Source organism: Hyaena hyaena, unplaced genomic scaffold (genome assembly GCF_003009895.1).
Source record: "Hyaena hyaena isolate Hyena2069 unplaced genomic scaffold, ASM300989v1 scaffold_171, whole genome shotgun sequence".
Classification (NCBI taxonomy): Eukaryota; Metazoa; Chordata; class Mammalia; order Carnivora; family Hyaenidae; genus Hyaena; species Hyaena hyaena.
The window spans coordinates 2378394-2398704 of record NW_024080803.1 but is presented as its reverse complement, the minus strand read 5'-3'; the positions used below and the strand labels follow the sequence as shown (position 1 = coordinate 2398704).

Genomic DNA, 20311 nt, shown 5'->3' with positions numbered 1-20311 from the left:
GTGAAGGGAAAATCAAATTAGAAGGGTTGAGAAGTAATGAAGAAAGTTCAAAAATGAAGAACAGTGACTATAGATAACAGTTTTGAGAAGTCTGTCTGAGAATCATGTGAAAGGGAAATACTAGTATTGTGTCTGGTGGGGAGGTAGGACTAAGAGCTGACACAAGCATTAAGATTAAATCACTGAGATTAAATCACTGTCCACTTCCTTGAATTAAAACATTAAAATTAAACCATCAATTCTCTTTCAGAAGATGAGTTGTGTTTCAATAGTTGCATGTTAAAGACCTGAAGAATCTTCAAAAAATCAAAAGGATGACATTTGATCTGGGGTATTCTGGCATCCTATGGAGGAATGGATACATTCATTGAAGCACAAGCCTTTTCCTTGACATCATAGGTCTTGGGAAGCTGCCATTCTACTACCTGATAAAATTGGCTTTCGCATTCATGTATTTCATCATTGACTCTTTCGTCCATTAGTCCTTTATCAAATACCTATTATGTGCTAGACACTGTGCTAGGCTCTGGGATTACAGTATTAAATGATAAGACTCATTAGAATTACAGTGGTAATTATTGCTAATGAGTGCATGTTTCCTTTTGGGGTAAGGAGAATGTTCAAAAATTGATTGTGGTGATGGCTGCATAACTCTGAATACACCGAAATCCAGTGAATTATACACTTTAAGTGGGTAAGTTCCATGGCATGTGAATTACACCTCAATAAACTTCATATACAAATGAGATCTGAATATTGAGAGGAATAAGCTAAGGAATGAAGTATTTCTACACAGAGGGAGTAATGTGTGAATTGGTGGAAAGAGTGTGGCATTTTAGAAGATGTAGGGGAAAAAATTCTCTGACTGGCATGTTCCTTGATAGAGTATAATGACAGATGAAGCTGAAGATACTGACAGAGCCCAGACTGTACAGTGTCATAAAAGCCATGCTAAAGGGTTGGGACTTTATCCTAAGAACACTAGGAAGCCAATTGTTGTGCAATACGATCACTATGCAGTATTATACTGCCTACCATGTAGAGAATGAAGGGAAGAAAGTGTATTTGAGAAACCGGATAAATAATATTATAATTCTCCAGGCACAAACTATTGGTATTTTATTTTTTTCATGTTTATTTTTGAGAAACAGAAGCGAGCAGGGAGAAGGGACAGAGAGAGAAAGATACAGAATTGAAGACAGGCTCCAGGCTCCAAGCCGTCAGCACAGAGCCCAGTGAGGGGCTTGAACTCATGAATCTTGAGATCATGGCCTGAGCCAAAGTTGGATGCTTAACCAACTGAGCCACCCAGGTGCCCCCAAACTACTGGTATTTTAGATTAGGATGGTGGCAATAGGAATGGACAAATTCAGGACTTGATGGATTGGAATCAAGACATAGTAATGATGTAGCCGAGATAACCTGTTCAATTAAGTGACAAGTGAAATGGAAATACAAAAAGAGGTGCAAATTTTGGGATGGGGAGCACGTTATTTTTAATACACTTGGGATGATCTACTAAGAGAACAAAGATGATTTGTGCAGTAATGAGCTCTCCTCCACTGGGATTATCCAAGGCAGTCTAGAGATCTTTCTGTTGCGTAGAAAGCATTCTTGCTCTAAAATAAACTGTGGACTAAAAAACTAAATTCCCATTCAGTTCTAAGGGTCTACTACAAGGAACTGACATTTGTGCCAAAATTTGGCCCCCAAAACATCTCATTGCTGAAATGAGCTGTCCGCCTGGAACTTGAATTCCTCAGAATCATCTACGCCAGGTTAATAATTAAAGTCCCTCATGAGGTTTTCAATTGTTTGTGTCACCTGTGTGCAGGATTCTGGTTTCATAAAATCCTGCAGCAGTATTATTTAACCTAGTGTCAAAGAAAGGCCTACTTACTCAACCAACCCAAAGGCAAGTCTCCTCTCGCCCAGGAAGAAACAGGTGGGAGGCTGCAGTAGCCACAGAAACTGACCCTGCCCAAAGCCAAAACATAAAGAGGGCTCCTACAAAGTTAATCTCTGTATTTTTTTTCTCACACCCTCTCCAAGATTCTAGCGCTGTGCCCTTAGGGCCCGACAGCCATTTGTTGGTTAACTGTTCCTCCAGACCTGGGGTGAAGGTGGGGTGAGAAGATGACCAAGTTTTTAAATACATAATTTAAAAGCACAAAAGGAAGAGAAAAGGAGAGGTGAGAATAACCTAAGGAAAGATTTTGTGTGTCAACACTGCTCCTCTAAGCCTCTGAAGGAGCTGCCACCTGGGTGTCTTAAGAAACAGTGAAGACTTACCTAATGAGTTCTATTGACAGTCTTATCAAATGCCCTAGGAGAGAGAGATGGGATTTGTTTGACTACTTTATTCCCACCCAGACTCTTCTCCAGTTTTTACCACTTGCTCACACTCTAACACAACCCCACCAGGGCTCAAGCCCCTGAGCCTTCCTGAGCCTTGGTCTGTTGCTGCTCTTCCTAAGTAAGCCTCTGCTGCTTCTTCTCCTTCTGCAAATCTCAGCACAAAACTTTCTGGGCCTAATTCACATCTTTCTGACTTTTCTCATCTCTGAAATGGGAATAATAAAAATGATGGTGGGAATCCTTGTAAAACCTATATATAGTATATTGTCATGAGGGATTAAACATTTTACATACTTGAGAATGTGTTGTAACTGCAAAAGACTATAAAATTAGTCGTTATTTTCATTGTCTTTATTTCTCAAGTTCAGTTGTTAGAATTAGGGCGCCAAGATGCTTGGCTGTTTATCAAAGGGATTAGGGAAAGGGTTAACGTTAGATGCCGCCAAGTGTTTCAGAGGAAAAATCCACTCCATTTCAAGCAGGAAGTCAACTCACCTTTCACAAAAACCCTTTGCAGGGAAGTCTTTCGGTTTAAAAGCTGGAGGCGTGGGAAAACACAGCAGTCAGAGCAGAAAGCCCGAGGCGCTCTGGGCCTCCAGGCCGGCCCTCCAGTCCGCCTCCACGCACCTGGGGCGCACTTCCGCGTGCTGTAAGCGCCCCTCCTACCGCGGGGTCTCCAGTCCCGCCCGGGCTTGCGGAAGCGAGGGCTTAGGGTCTTGGGTATTTTAACACTTTACACGACTCTGCAGTTGACCAAGAACTTTTAAAATCCCTCAGGCAGTTATCGGTCACTTCGGGGACCATCCCGTGGGAAGGCCCGGGGAAGTGATGGTGTAATAGAATGAGATTCTAGGTTGTGGAAGGAATTGGCATATTTTTTGGAACAGCTCTAGGTGCCCTGGGTTGGGGGAATGAAACAGATTTGGGTGTTGATTTCTCCAGTCATTTCAGAACCGCACTTCCTGCCAGGTCGCCCAGAGAAATGCTAGAACAATCTCAGAGCACACTGAGAGAATACCAGTAGGTGCAAAGGCGGTTCGGGATCTGGGACACCAACCGCGGGCAGGGTTGTCTACAAAGTAAGGGACCGCGTCCCTCACCTGTTTGGCCTTAAACTCTTCGCAGGCCTCAGTTTCCCAGTGTGAAAAATGGGCGGACTACTGACTCACCCACCTCACCGAAAGAGGCTGGGCGTTCCGGTTTCAGCCTCGCTACAGAAACCACTTGAAAAACGAGGAGTTTCTTTCGTTTTCAGTTCAAAGGAAAAAAATGCAAGAAGCGTGAACCATGCCCAGAAATGCTTCTCTCAGCGTTAAGTGGGGACGGCTAGAGGAAGGACAAATTAGGCAGTACTTATGCTTCATATGAATGTAAATCTGCACGTGTACACATACACAAGCACGCACAGACGGTGTCAAAACCCACAGCTGTATAAGGACACCAAGTCACCAAAACCTCTAGTCCCAACGACCGGGAGCAGCCTCTTCTGCGCCTGCGCTTTAACCGCGTTTTCCCCCACCCCCACCCCGCTGGCGCCCCGCCTCCGAGTTCGTTCCGCCCCGCCCACTTCCCCTCCCCTTCCCCAGCCCGGCCGCCCGCGCAGAGCATTGTGGGACACAAACAAAGTGCCCCCAAACAGGCTGGAGTGAGCGGAGCGGCAACGGCCGCGGCGCCGGCCCGCACGCGCGCGGCGGCGGCTCCCTCCCAACCTCCCCCTCCCCTCCCCTCACTCCCCTTCCCCTTCCCCACCCCGCCGAGAAAAACGAGAGCCGTCGCCGCGCTCCCCAAACCGCCGCCTGCCCTCGGCCAACCGCCCCCAACGGCCGCCCGCGCGCGGCTCCCCGGGCCCCCTCGCTCCTCCCCTCAGGCCCCTCTGAGCGCCGCGGGTGCTTCCCTCCCGCCGCTTCGCACTCTCCCACCTCGCAGGCACGCTGCTGGTTGTGCCGCCATGCCCCAGCCACAGGCTGTCCACGGGCCTAGGCGCGGCGGCCCGAGATAGGGTCCCCTCAGCCTCCCGGGGGAGGAGAGAGGCAGCGAGCCGCGCGCTCCGCCCCCTCCCCCCGGGCTGTCGCCGCCGCTGCCACCGCCGCTGCCGCCACCTCGCCGCCTCAGCCTGGCGGGGAGGAGGAGGAGGAGGAGGAGCACCAGGCCTCCGGGCCCCGGCACCGCCGCCCGCAGGTAATGGGGAGGGGAGGGCGAGAGGGCCGCCGGGCCACCGCGGGGGCCTGGGCCGGCCACTTCTCGCCGCCTGTGCCCTCGGGGTGCGCCCGCCGTGGGGCTGACTCCACGCGTCCCCCATCTGGGCGCTGGACGGAAAAGAAAGCCTGGTCTTGTCACCCCACCCGCTCCGGGAGACACCCCACAGGGTCCCTTCCGCGGCATTTAATCCTTAAGGGAGGAGACTAGCCTTGCCCCCCCACCCCCGCTAGGAGAAATCACCCTCACCGTTCAGGGTGTTCCCCATCATTTGCATGCCCGTTTGCCCCGACACCCTAACCTAAAGAAGGCAGAGGTGTTAGCTCCTCTCACCTGGCGGAGCCCGAGACCTCACTGTTTTCCCCTTCCTCTCCCCTGCTGCTTTTTTTCTGGTACTGGAAAGAAAAGGATGGCACTCTTAAATAATAATAACAACAAACACCTCTTTTTCTTACCTACCTGAGGATCACTCTACATCTAGTCATTTTCTGCTGGCCTAATCAGGAAAAGGGGTTACCTGCAAGTGAAATGACAAGTATATTAGAACTGATAAAAGGAAATTGCATCCTTGTGAGTTCTAGGACTCTTAACCAGGATTTAGAATAAAGACCAGTAATTGTGTACTTTATTGGAACTTACAGAAATGAAGACAAAAACTTAAGTGTTTTTCAACATAGAAGTAGATTGTTGAGGTCAGAAAGAAATTCTCTTTAACTTCCACTTTTCTTAGCAGTTTTATTCAGATAGGGGCTAATACCGTAAATAAACTAAACAATTTGGTAGATGGGAGATAGTTTGGATAGGTAAGAATTCTGTGATTTCCTTTTGCCTAGGCTTTCAGTTGGAATTATTGGATTAAAAAACATTATATAAATCTTCATTTGCCTCATTACTTCACATTGACTGCCAATGGATTAACAATATTTAATTGTAGCTAATGTAGTTTCCTTATCACGCAATGTGAAAATCATGCTTTCCTGTAGTCTTGTCTTTTAGGCTAACATTAAGTCTGGAAACCAGATTTATTTATTTTGTGCAACACTCATAGACATTTTACATATGTGGCCTTATTTAATTCTCAGAACAACCTAATCACTTAGATACTATTAGTTGAATTTTACAGATGAGACAATTTAATGATAAGTAATTGCCTCAGGCCACACAATGAAAAGTGAAATTTGTACCCTGATATAATTCCAGTGTAGGAATGTATTCTACTTTGCCTCTCAGTACAGATGCACTTTTAACTTTATTATGAGAAATTTGTCTTACGAAGTTGAGAAAAAATAAATACTCCACAACCTAGAGTCAGTAACATTTATTGTTCTCTGTCTTCTCCCTGTCTTTCTGTGTGTAATATTTGAAAGCAAGTTGTAAACATCAAGACCCTCAAATATTTCAGCATGTATTTCCTTGAAATAAGGCCATTCTCCTACTTAACCCCCATATCATTATCAGTACCTATCTAAATAATCCATATGCAAATTTAGGCTGTATTCTAAAGTCTCCTTGAGAAATTTTTTTCCCCTTCAGTATTCAGTCACGATGAATGCATTGCATTTGATGATGATGCCCTTGGTCCCCTTCTTTTAAAAAGAATAGTACCCGTCTCCCTATTTTTCCTGACACTTAATTGACCAAAGCAGTTGTCTTATAAATGCTCCCACATTCTAGGCTTGTCTATTTCCCCATAGTGGCATTTAGTTTTCCCCCAGCCCCTTGAATTTTCTGTTACTGGAAGTTAAGTCTAAAGAAAAATTTGATTAGCTGAAGTTGCCAATTTCTTTGGTAAGAATATTTAATTCTATGTACTTCATATTGCTTCATAAATAGGTAGATAATGTCAGATTGCCACATTATTAGTGATGCCAGATGACCACTGAGGTGGTGACTACCAAAGCTGTTTATAAGGGTGTGGTTTGCCTGTTTGTGATTTGTATGTAGTCTTGGGGTAATACTTTGACACCAAGCAAATACCCTACCTTTTACTTAGTGATTTTTAGCACTCCTTGGTGACTTTTGAGTAAATCACTTTCATTGGAGATTTTCTGTAAGAAATTTTTTTCATTAACTGGGGGTAGATTAAAGTTCCTCCTAAAAATACGGAGTAAATGCTTAGTTTCTTCCCTTTGATGATTAACATTCAGAGTAAAGAGTTAGAGAAATAATTACCCCAATGATGGCAAATGAGATTTTTTCTTTTTTGCACGATACATTATGGACTCCTGGGTTCTCATGCATGCATTTTTTAAATAATCATTACAGTCATTTCTCTTTTTGATCAAATTGTCCCAGATTTGGACAGTAGGAACCCTCTCAACCTGGCTCCTATGTCTTTTTTTTTTTTTTTTAAACACTCCTGCTTGCCAATGAAGCAGTCTTGGGATGGTTTCTGGCACAAGATACCCTAAGCTTGCCTTGTTACTTTCTTTGCTCTGGATCTGGAATGGGTTGTTTATCTAAAGAGTCTTAGTTCTTTTCGATGAGACATGGTATGCAGAAACCAAGATCAGGATGTTGTCCTATTCATTGCTGCTGGAATATCATTGCTTCCAGGCCCTTTCAGAGGAGAGAAAGTAAGTTCATAGTGATATGCGTAGTTGATGTTTAACATAGCAGACTTCTTTGATTTTTTTATTTGTCTCTCTTGTCTTAAATGAAGTCTTGGTGCCTAATAAAATTAACATACTTTATACTACTATGTATACATACAGTCATTTAAAAATCACCATAACAATATTCTTTGATAAAACTTCCCCCAAAATTTAAGAGTTCTTTGCATTTATTTTTGTCCTTAGAATATATTATATGAAGATGTGTAATCAGAATACTTAGGGTGTTCAGAAGTCCCTTGAAATATTTTTGTTTGTTTAGCTACCAATTTGATATGGTTCACTGTTTTATTTATCATTTTAGAGTTTTATTTATTTCTGAGTATGTAAAACATATAGTTCAAAAGACAAAATTTTTTGAAACTATCATTAAAGCAGCCTCACCCAAATTAATTTTTAAGGTGAAGTATTTATCTTTGCCATACTTTTTAATATCTAATATATATCTTAACTGCAGAAGGTTTAGCAGTAGACAAAGTACGTTACTTGCTTGAAGTGATATAAGAGTAATTTTAAGTTTTGCAATCAGATTCTGATTCCTCTGGCAAAGAGAAAGCATTAAGACTAATCTCTGAAGGTGAGCAGAAAAGTAGATTTCAATTTGCTTTTGCAAGCTTTACTTGAAAATCATGTCTGTAAAGAGGTATGTTGATGGTGGAAGTTTTATGATTTCCATCTACTTGTATGCCACACAACAAAATTGACATATATCTGCTTTCTGTAGATATAAAAGGCACATTTTTTTTGAATTGGGCAAAATTTCATAGAAATTATGTGTTCAAATGAGGGATTATGAGGGAGCAGTGGTTGTCTAAAGTGGGCAGAGCACATTTAAGCAGTTTATCAGTCATCTATCACCCAGGTGCTAAAAAGCAAAAGATGTGTCCAGTGTGTTTTCCTCTGTGTATACCACCACTGCTTTTGGTAACAGAGTGAATATAGATTTCCTTAAGGGAGTGGTGTGGGAAAGTGGAGAATGCATGTGCTTTGAACCTAATTCCCCCTCATCCTCTCTTTAATCGCAGTAAAATAGATTTCCCAATATTATTAGAACACAAAGTAGGAGGGAAGTGGCCACAAACAATTGCATAGGTATGTATAACCACGTAACAGGTAGAGAGCCTATTGTGGTAGACTGAATGGACGAATATGCTAATGATGATAATTGCCAACATTTGTTGAGCCCTTTCAGAAAGCCAGCATTGTACTAAACATTGCATACAACATCTCATTTAAATTTCACAGAACTCTTGATATTGTCTAATATCTGATTTAGCAAGTAAGGAAACTGATATCCAGGTTTCAAATTCAAGTCTGTCTTCAAAATTAGCATTTTACTACTTTGGTATACCTCATAGCTAAATATAATGGGTAATAAAATATATTTTCATTCACCATGAATTAAAGGGACTATATGGCTGATGTTTGTACTGACTATAGCAACATTGAAGATTATATGCCAAGAGCCCCAAGTGCTTGTCATGTTTATTATACATCCTTAGTATATCAGACTTTGCTTCAGAAACTGCATTTAGGAGATGCCTTGGTGCTCAGTTGTTTGAATGTCCAGTCCAACTCTTGATTTCAGCTCAGGTCATGATCTCTGGGTTTGTGGGATCGAGCGACGCATCGGGCTCTGTGCTGATGGCGCAGAGCCTGTTTGGGATTCTCTCTCCCTCTCTGTCTCAAAAATAAATACACTTTACATAGTAGAGCATCAAGATGGATTGGCAGATAGATAGATATGTGGTAAATCAAGTATAATAATGTTAATGGTAGAATTTGGGTATGGGTATGCAAGGATTCACCTGTAAAATTCTTTAAATTTTGCTCTGTCTGAAATTTTTCATAGTAAAATATTGGAGGGAGTGATTAACAATATATTGTAATCATAAAACTGTATAAAAACCAGTAATATGCAATATCCTCTATGCCTGCAATGGTTCTCTTAAACTTTTAGTATGTCTTCCCAGCCCTATAGAGGATAAAACACACTTGTTACTGAAGGTGGTCAAGCATCAAAGGCTATTTTAAAAGGGGTTTTCCTCATTAGTTAGGGGATCCCTTATTAATTAGGTTCCTCCTGGCTCTAATTTTTTAATATCTTCAAAAAAATATTACATATATCAAATGTATGTCTATATTTTTCCCCCTGGAGTTTTCTGATACCTTCTTGTAGACTGCTGTTGAGCATACTTTTCATGTAAATGTTATGGGGTGTTTTTCTTTAAAATTTTTTAAACTTTATTTATTTTTGAGAGACAACAAGCGAGGGAGTTGCAGAGAGAGAGACAGAGGGGGGCTGGAAGGGAGAGAGAGGGAGAGGGGGGAGACACAGAATTGGAAGCAGGCTCCAGGCTCCAAGCGGTCAGCACAGAGCCCCATGCAAGGCTCCAACCTACAAACCGCGAGATCATGACCTGAGCTGAAGTCGGACACTTAAGCGACTGAGCCACCCAGGTGCCCCTGGGTGTTTTTACTTTAAATGCCCCGCATTGATGCCTGAAACAGATGGTTCTCCAGGTACCTAAGAATGATTGGGCAAAATTTATCCCCTGTTAAGCTGAAAGCCACGTTAGCTTCGTTTGTTCTTTATATTACAAATACATCATCACCCCATTTAAAAAGATTTTTTTTTACATTTATTTTTATTTTTGAGAGACAGAGAGCGACAGACCATGAGCAGGGAAGGGGCAGAGAGAGAGGGAGTCACAAGATCTGGAGTAGGCTCTGGGCTCTGAGCTATCAGCACAGAGCCCAGTGCGGGGCTCGAACCCACAGACCGCGAGATCATGACCTGAGCCGAAATCAGATGCCTCACCAACTGAGCCACCCAGGAACCCCTGTACCACCCCATTTTAGGCAGTGAGTTAGAAATCTCTAGATTTTTAGTCACAGGATCTAAAATAGTGATTGTATACATTAGATCTGTATTACACTCCTGCTTGAAGGGTACATTGACTATTACATTAATTTCTTCATTAACATTATTAGTGCCAAAGGTGACCTTAGCCACACATTTTTACATAACTGATTCTGAAGTAAATCACTGGCTTGTATTATCATGGTATTTCAGATTGATAACTCAGTCTTAGAATAGTGAAATTGATGGGGGACACTTAATGTGTCACTCTTCTTGGAGATCATCGTCCTTGTTTCCACATTGAATGTTCACCTATTTTAATAACTTTTAGTATAACATTAAAAACTTAAAATTACAATAAAATGTTTTATACCCAGTCAATTTGCAATTTCTGTATTCTATATTGCTATCCTACAGGTATTAAAATGTATCATTTCTATATGTTGAGGGAATTGGCTCTTCATGTGGCCTTGATTGTTTTTGATGCATTCACAACTACAGACAGACATGTTGGGGTAGCATGTAACCAAGACTGTGAATCTCTGGAGTCAGGATTTTGTGGAACTGCTTGCTACCCCTCTGGCTTCTGAAGCAACTTGGGATAACTGATTTCCTCTTAAGATTTAGATCTTAACTTGCTAAGTGTCTGACTCACCTACTCTTAGCAAGCAAAAGCAAGCATATTCAGTACAAGTCTCTATTAAATATTTTATTTGTGGTCTTTGATAAAATTGGGAAATCTTTGGTCTAAACAGAAAAATAAAATGTATGAGTTTTCAGGGACTCAGACATACCTGCTTTGCTTCCATTTAGTATTTCTCTTTTACTGGTGGTATTTACCCTGTGTGTTTGTGTCTGTGTGTGTGTCTGTGTCTTGTATGTTTTCTTTCTTCTACTTCATCTTTTTCTCCTTTTTATGTTTTTTTTCCTTTTTACGTTTTGGCTACCTGCATTTTACTTTTTCTTTGGCTCTTTGCTTTTCTCCTTTTCTGCTTTCCATCTGCAACACTGCTCACTTCTTTTCTTGTGGCTTTCTATTACTGTATGAGCACAGTTGCTTTTATATTTGGTGCCTTTTATATGCCATATAAAACTATACAAACCATACTTCTGTGAGAATTGTTTGTATTTACAGGAGTCACTGCCTCTGTTTTTTTGGCCCATTTGTATTGTTTTTTCCTCATTTCTTTCCACTTTGCTCAACTAGGTTTACTTGGCTTTACAGTACAGAATAGTGTTAAGAGCACAGACTGGGTTCAGATCTTGACTCTTACTTAACTAGTTGTATGGTCTTGGGCCAGTTCCCTTAACTTTTTTGTGCTTTGTTTTCCTTACTGGTAAAATGAAGGTATCAAGGGATGCCTATTCCAAGATTGTATGAAAATTAAATTATTTAATATGTAAAAAGTACTTAAAACAATGCCTGGTACATATTAAGAGTACTATGTAAGTATTAAGTATTGACTTATGATTCCTGTTCTTTTTTAAAGACTAATTCAAAGTCATTGATTTTTTTTTTTTCTGTTGAGATAAAGTTTAAAAACCATAGATAATTGCCACTACAAATCTGTGGCCTCACAATTTTATTTGGGTCTTCAGTACCTCCTAGCCATCCTTTTGGACTTTTTATCTGCATACATTTCTCGTTTCATTTTCCTCAAAATTGTATTTTATCTCCTCTCTTCTCAGCATTATACCTCTACCTATAGTTTCAAAGAGAAATAACATAAAAGCCAAAGCTGTCAGACAAGAACTCTGACTACTTGTCACCACCCACCTATAAACTTAACTGTAACTGCACCCTTCCTTGAACTCTCTTTTTTCCTGTCACTGGGTCTCTTTCTGTTTAAGGCTAATTTTTTCACTCATGTATTGAATCCAGTTTCTCCCTGTTCAGGGACCTTGTGCTATCTATTATCACTGTTTCCTGTATCTTCAACTTTTCCTTTTTCTCTGAGTCTTTTCCAACAACTATCAAAACATTCTGTTTATATTTTACCACAGTAAAAATAATATATCTGGGGGGAAGACATTCTCTAGTTTCTCCCATTCTATAAAAATACTAGCATCCTCCCTTGAGCCCTTATTTCCCTCCATTGAACTCCCTTGCTCTGTCTTTAGAAGCAGACTTCTTCAGATTGAATTGTCTATACTTACAGTTTTCACTTCTTCTTTTCTGTACTGCAGTCTACTATGTGCTGCTATAAGGTCATCAGTAATGCCTTGAGATTAAATTGAATAGACTGGTTTATATCTTATTTGATCTATCAGTAGCATTTGACACTAAAAACCACTCCTTGAGATATTCTGCACCCTTGGTTTCTGGAATATTCTACCATCCTGGTCATTCTGTATATCTCTTTTTGAGGTTTTCTCATTGCTATCTCTCACCCTTTTTCCTCCTCTGTTTTTCCCTTATCATTCTAGCTAAAGGTTTGACAATTTTGCATTCCAGCTGAAGATTCTCTTTTTAATTCAGTGTATGTCCATGGTTTATTTCCTTCTATTTGATTTGTCTTGCACTCTTTCTAGCCTCTGAAGGTAGAAGCCTAGGCCATTGATTTTTTTAATTTTATTTTAATTTTTTATTTATAGAGCTTTTGTGCAAGGGTGGGGGGAGAGAGGAAGGGAGAATCCTAAGCAGGCTCCACACACAGCACAGAGCCCGATGTGGAGCTTGATCCCAGGACCCTGAGATCATGACCTGAGCCGAAATCAAGAGTCAGACGCTCAACCAACTGAGCCACTCAGGCGTCCTGATTTTTTTTAATTGCAGTGAAATACACATTTACATATTTATTACCTTAACTATTTTTAAGTGTACAGTTCAGTGGCGTAAAATACATTCACATTGTTATGCAGCCATCACCACCATTCATCTCTGGAACTCTTCTTATAATGCAAGACTTATGTAACTGTACCCATTAAATAATAATTTTCCATTCTTCTCTCTCCTTAAGCTCCTGGCAGCCATCCTTCTACTTTGTTTCTTTGACTGTGACTACTCTGGAAACCTCTTATTGGTATCTATCCTACAATGTCTTTTTGTGACTGGCTTATTTCATTTATTAGCATAATATCCTCAGGATTTATCCATATTGTAGTGCATATCAGAATCCCTTTATTTTTAAGACTAAATAATAATCCCATCGTATGTATATATCACATGTTGTTTATCCATCATCTGTTGATGGACACTTGGATTATCTCCACTTTTTGACTATTATGAATAATACTCCTATGGATATTTGCATACAAATAGATGTTCATGTCCCTGCTTTCAGTTCTTTTGGATATATACCAGAAGTAGAATTGCTGGATCATATGATAATTCTATTTTTAAGTTTTTTATGAACCCCAGTACTGTTTTCCACAGTGGTTACACTCATACCTGCCAACAGTACACAAAGATTTTTTTTCCTCCACATCCTCACCAACACTTGCTATTTTCTGTGTGATTTGTGATTTTTTATTTTATTTAATTGGAGTCATTTTAATGGGTATGAGGTGGTAGGATGTGTGGTCATAGGCCATTGATTTTTTTTTTTTTAGACATTCTTTTCTAATATGTATATTGAAAGCTATACATTTTAGCCTAAGCACTGCTTTAGCAGCATCCCACAAATGTTAATAATGTATTTTAATTATTACTCAGTTAAAAATACTTTTTAGTTTCCCTCATTGATTCCTTCAATCAACCTATGGATTATTTCAACATTTTATTTCCAAATATTTGGGATTTTCTTCAAAACTTAATTGATTTCTAATTGTGTGTGTATAAAGAGAGAACATTTTTTGTGTGCATTCATTACATTAAAATTTATTAAGATTTGTCTTATGGCCCAGCATATCTATTTTGATAAGCATACTGTGTTGTACTTGAAAAGACTGTGTATTCTGCACTATAAATAGTGTGTGTGTGTGTCAAGGTAATTGATGGTATTGTTCAGATCTTTTGTCTTTACTGACTTTTTTTTTTTTTTTTTTTTTTTGGAGGGGGCCCCAATTCTACCAGCTATTGAGAAGAGTATTAAAATTTCCAAGTTTTTATGGGTTGTCTTTCTCCTTAATTCTGTCAGTGTTTACTGCTTGTATTTTAAGGCATTGTTATTATTAGGTGCCCATACATTTCTTACTGTTATACATGTCTGTATCTCTGGTAACATTGTTGTCTTGGAGTCCATCTCATATTAAAAACAGCACACTCCAGCCTACCTGTGCTTATTGTTTGCATGGTATATGTTCTAATATATCTGTGTCCTTTTATTCCTTTCTTTCTTATGAAGAGCATATAGTTGGGTTTGCATTTAAAATTTTTTTTATTTAATTTGTTTTTATGTTATTTTTGCTTCCCTTCCCTTATGTTCATCTGTTTTGTATCTTAAAGCCCTCCTATGAGCGAAGTCATAATAAGATATTTGTCTTTGTCTGGCTGACTAATTTCACTTCAGCATAATACCCTCTAGTTCCATCCATATAGTTGCAAATGGCAAGATTTCATTCTTTTTGATTGCTGAGTAATACTCCATTGTGTGCTTGAGTGTGTGTGTGTTTATACATATACCACATCTTTATCCATTCATCCATCGATGGACATATGTTTGGGCTCTTGCCATACTTTGGTCATTGTCAGTAGTGCTGCTGTAAACATTGGGGTGCATGTTGAGCTTGCATTTTTAATCCTCTTCTGCCTTTTAGTTGAAATATTGAGTCCACTAAAATTTAGTGTAGTTAAATCAAGTCCACAACCAAATTGTTGGCAGGGTTGGTTCCTTCCCTCAGATGAGGGTTGGGAGGGTTGGTTCCTTCCCTTCCTCCCTATGAGGGAACGATCTATTCTTTTAAAAAAAAGTTTTAATGTTTATTTAATTTTGGAAGAGAAAGAGAAGAGAGACAACGTGTAAGTAGAGGACGGGCAGAAAGAGAGGGCGACACAGAATCTGAAGCAGGCTCCAGTCTCTGAGCCCTCAGCACAGAGCTTGACGTAGGGCTCAAACTCATGGACTGTGGGATCATATGAGCTGAAGTCAGATGTTTAACCTACTGAGCCACTCAGGTGCTCCAGGAATGATCTATTCTGTGCCTTCTTCTTGGCTCTGTTAGTGTCTTGGCTTGTGGCAGTATGTCTCCAGTTCTCACTTGTTCTCCCTGCGTGTCTCCCTGTGTGTCATATCCCCCTTGATATAACGACATCCTAATTAACATTATTTTAACTTGATTACCTTTGTATAGAGAGCCTATTTCCCAATAAGGCAACATTCTCAGCTGTAGGGATAATACTTCCAACTTATTGGACAGGAAGGAGACATGGTTGAATCCATAATAAGACACATTTAAAGTTGGCAGCAGTAGGGATCCCTGGGTGGCTCAGTAGGTTGAGCCTCTAGCTCTTGATTTCAGTTCATGTGATGATCTCATGGTTGGGTTTGTGAGTTCAAGCCCCACATCAGGCTCTATGCTGATATTTCAGAGCTGGGCTTGGGATTCTCTCTCTCTTCCTCTCTGCCCCTCGCCTGCTTGCGCTTTCTCTCTCTCAAAATAAAAATAAATAAAAATAAAATTGGCAGCAGTATAAAGGCCTTTTGGGTAAAGCCACTGTACTTGTGTACATATTTTAAAACAAACACGTTGGAACTGAGTACTTAATGTGAGCACTTAAAAATTCTTTAGGGAAAAAAAAAAAGAACTCTTTAAATGGTAATTGACTAAAACTGACTTGAATTTAACTTGCTCTTGTAAGGATCTGTGATTAAGACCTGACTTATCTTCAAGCTTTCTTTCTAGTAATAATGAATTAATGTTAAAGCTGATACTCTTTCTGTACTGTGATTGGATCCTTTTGAATGGCTACATGATGGAATAGGGAGAAGGGACAGGGAATTTGAATTTAGTCAAATGGACTTGTTCAAATCCAGTTTTTATTTTTTATTTATAGGACCGCAGGCAAGTTAATTTAATGTTTAGTTTCCTCATTTATAACTGGATTTAAGAAACCACTTTCAGAATTCTGAGCCCAGAATGATATAAAGACACTTGGTGAATTTATCAATATATATTAACTTCCCTTCCCTTGACATAGAAATTAACAATCAGCATGACTCTGGCTACCAGCAATGAGAGGAAATTCTCATAGTTCAGTGTTAACTGATTTATTGTTTTAGTCCAGGTAAATTTCAGTCTGTTTCTTAAATTCTGAACTAAAAAGGACTTCTTTATGTAGCAAAATGATTGAAATCTTTGATTAAAATATGGCTAGTTATAAAAGTTAAATGATTTCTTTATAGCTCAGATACAGCAATCCGTTTGAAATTCTTCCTGAGAACTTAATAAACTCTTAGGGGAAGACTGTTGGAAAATGAACCATATCAAATTTAAGATCACATATACTTTATAAGTGTTCAGAGAGGGGCGCCTGGGTGGCTTAGTCGGTTAAGCGTCCGACTTTCCGACTTTCGCTTAGGTCATGATCTTTCGGTTTGTGGTTTCGTGCCCTGCTTCGGGCTCTGTGCTGACTGCCAGCTCGGAGCCTGGAGCCTGTTTCAGTCTGTGACTCCATCTCTCTCTGACCCTCCCCTGCTCACGCTGTCTCTCTCTCCTAGAAACAAATAAAAACATTAAAAAAAAAAAATAAGTGTTCAGAGAAAGTAAAAGTGTGTTCTCAAATGAGTACTCATGTGAATCCATTTTTAAAAGTGTACTTCCTTTCATAGAAAAATACAGATATTTGGTTTTGCTTAGATTGACAACAGGATGACAGGTTTTCTTAGAACAAAATTTAAATTTGTGGTGCTATAATATTTGTAAAGGAAAAAAATCTTGATTCTGAAGAAAATAATAGTGAAAAAACCTACTATTATAAGTTAATAAGTTTCTAGGGAGAGAAGTAATTGAGTAGCAATTTTCACTAGTTCCCTCATTTTCTGTGTAATTTTAGCATGAAGTTTTAACTTTGAGGTCAGCTCTTCTATTCTTAAACCAGCTATATTAACAGGTTTTCTGTAAAATATTTGCATGTTGTATATGTTAAACTCTTTACTTCATGTGTTTTGTTTCAAGTTTTATTTTGTTCATTGTTTGCAGTTACACTTTTATTAATTATGTAATTCAGCGTAAGAGAATATGTTTATTTCAGAAATAAGCACCATAAACCATAAACGTTTCATCCAACACTGTTTAAATGCCCTCTCTGTGTTAGGCGTTTATAAGATGCACACAACCTCAGCCTCTTAAGTAGCATGTGGATATATAAGACAGCAAGACCTGTAAACAATTGATCATCTATTATACATAAGTTATTGAGGTAGAGCAGTGATTCTTTTGTGGCCATAAAGGGATGCCCAATGAGAATAGAATCACTGCACTATGATAAGTAGTGTTACTGGTAAGAATATAATATGTAAATGGTATAGAAAAAGAAATGATTAAGAACCTCCATGTTATATCTACATAAAGGTTTTACACAAATGTTCATAGCAGCTTTATTTGTAATAGCCCCAAACTGAAAATAACTCCGAAGTCTGTCAATAGTTAAATGATAAACAGGTGCTGGTATATCTATACTATAGAAAAGTACTCGGTAATAAAAAGGAGCAAAATTATTGAGCCCAACAACATGGATGAATCTCAGTAATTATACCCAGTGAAAGAACCCAGATAAATAAAGTCTATATTATATAATTCTGTTAGTATAAAATCCTAGAAAATGTAGCTAATCTAAAATGAAAATCAAATCATTAGTTCCTGGAGAGAAGTAGGAAGGAGAAATTGCAAACTGGCACAAATTTCTAGGGGTCATGGAAATTTTCCTTATCTTGATTGTGGTAATAATATATATGTTAAAACTGATCAAATTATACAATTTATATGCAGTTTATTGTACAGCAATTCTATCTCAAGCACTTATAAAATGATTTGTAAACAACATGGGTATGATTGATTTCATAAATATATTGGAATTGTCATTGGAGAGGAGACAGGGCATAAGCCATGGTAAACCTAAATTGGTATTATATCAAATGCCAAATTAGTGGTCAAGACAGAAAATACTGCAAGAGTTAGATGAAGGGAAAGGTAGCATAGTTTAATAATAAAGGAAGGACAGGATTCAATTAAGTCAGATTTCCTGATTTTAAGCCCCTGTTAGGCCACTTATTTTCTCTGATATTATTTTTCTTTAAAGAGTTTTCCTCATCTACTTCAGAAGGTTTTTATGATCCAGAGAAAATATATTTGAAAATACATTGTAATCTAAAAAGTGATGCACTAGAGGTACCTGGGTGTTCCAGTCGGTTGAGTGTATGGCTCTTGGTTTTGGCGCAGGTTATGATCTCGTGAGTTCAAGCCCCACATCGGGCTCTGTGCTGACAGTGTGGAGCCTGCTTGGAATTCTCTCTCTGACTCTTTTCTCTCTGCCCCTCCCTGCTTTCTCCCTCCCTCCTTCTCTCTCTTAAATAAATAAAAACTTTAAATAAAAAGGTATATACTAATGAGAGGTATTGCTGACAATCTAGAGTAGAAGGAAGAACAAATAAAGTAGTATTTGGCCTGTTGAGAGTAATAAGGAGGGAATTCCAAAAAAGGATGAAAGGTACGGAAGTGGAAATATATACATTTGGAGAATGAGTCAAAATCAGTTTGGAGCAAATAGTTAATATTGGAGAATAGAAAGGGAAAGATAGCATCCTAAAGCATCTAAAAATGTAGAGTGAAGAGAATATTTCTATTTTGTACCCCTATGATTTTGGATAAGTCATTTCTTCCTCAGCTTCAGTACATTGATACCAAATATATATGAAAGTGCTAAAAAGAACAAAGTGTACTGTTTAAGAGTTGTTTTGTGTGATGGGGTGCCTGGGTTGCTCAGTTAGTTAAACATCCAACTCTTGATTTCAACTATCTCATGGTTTGTGGGATCAAGCCCCACGTCAAGCTCTGTGCCAAAAGCATGTAGCTTGCTTGGGCTTCTCTCTCTCTCTCCTCTCTGTGCTCCTCTTCCACTCACGTTCTCTTGCATTCTCTCTCTCAAAATAAATAAACTTTAAAAAAAAAAGATGAAATCTCCTGAAATGAGAATTTAAGAAAAAAGAGAGTTGTTTCGTGTGATAAACCATGGCGTAGTAAGTGCTGGACTCTGATTATATTTAAAAATATTTAACGTGTATTTGTTTTTGAGAGAGAAAGAGACAGAGTCTGAGTGTGGGAGGAGCAGAGAGAGAGAAAGAGAGACACAGAAACCGAAGCAGGCTCCAAGCTCCGAGTTGTCAGCACAGAGCCCAATGCCAAGCTCGAATCCATAAGATCATGACCTGAGCCAAAGTCTGGCTCTTAACCGATTGAGCCACCTAGGTGCCCCATGATGATTATATTTTAGAGAATATTTGAATAATGGTGAAGGATTAATTTGAGGTTGGTGAGACCAAAGGCAAGGAGATCAGTCGGAATGTTGGAGTAGTCCAAAGCAGTGGCTAATGGAGAAAGGAAAGGATGAATTTGAGATCGATTTTAGAGACCCAAGTCTGTGTTAGGAAGAACAGGGAGAGATAAAAGTTGTATTTGTTTCCTGTTGTAATAAATATGACAAACTGGATGGCTTAAAATAACAAATGAAGATGGCTCAGTTGGTTGAATGTCTAACTCTTGATTTCAGCTCAGATCACGATCTCACAGTTCCTGGGTTCAAGCCCCGCATTGGGTTCTGCGCTGACATTGTGAAGCCTGCTTGGGATTCTCTCTCCCTCTCTTTCTGCCCCTCCTCCGCCCCGCCTCCCCCACTCCCCACTGTTCCCCCTGTTTCTCAAAATAAACATTAAAAAAATAATAAGAGGCCCCTGGGTGGCTCAGTCAGTTAAGCATCTGATTCTTGGTTTTGGCTCAGGTCACGATCTTGTGGTCTGAGATCAAGCCCCCACATTGGGATCTGTGCTGGTGGCGCAGAGCCTGTTTGGGATTCTGTCTCTTTCTCTCAAATAAAAAACATTAAAAAAATTTTTTTAATAATAACAAAACAACAAGTGTATCCTCTCACAGTTTTGGATTCCAGAAGTTCAAAATCACCATCACTGTCTTGAAATCAAGGTGTTGGCAGGTACCCACTACTTCTGAGTGGCTTCCATATGGCTCTAGTGGCGAATTTGTTCCTTGGCTCTTCCAGCTTCTGATGGCTGCAGGCATTCTATGGCTTGTGGCCACGTCACTCTAATTTCAGTTCCATCTTCACATCACCTCTGATGGGTGACATATTTCCTTTTACCTCCCTATTATAAGGATGCTAATGTTTGTGTTT

General features: G+C 39.5%; 1 protein-coding gene across 3 annotated transcripts in view; it reads left to right on the top strand.

Moving 5' to 3' along the window:
- Positions 1–4236: 4236 nt before the first annotated feature.
- The window catches only part of ZBTB44 (zinc finger and BTB domain containing 44), a 72859-nt gene continuing 56784 nt past the window's right edge, over positions 4237–20311 (top strand). For 2 of the 3 annotated variants that reach the window (XM_039240242.1, XM_039240243.1), the window contains exon 1: positions 4450–4536. The gene's annotated coding sequence lies outside the window, so the exon portion shown is untranslated. Of the gene's footprint in view, positions 4537–20311 lie in introns of all 3 variants that reach the window. The other variant, XM_039240244.1, reaches the window with a different exon arrangement.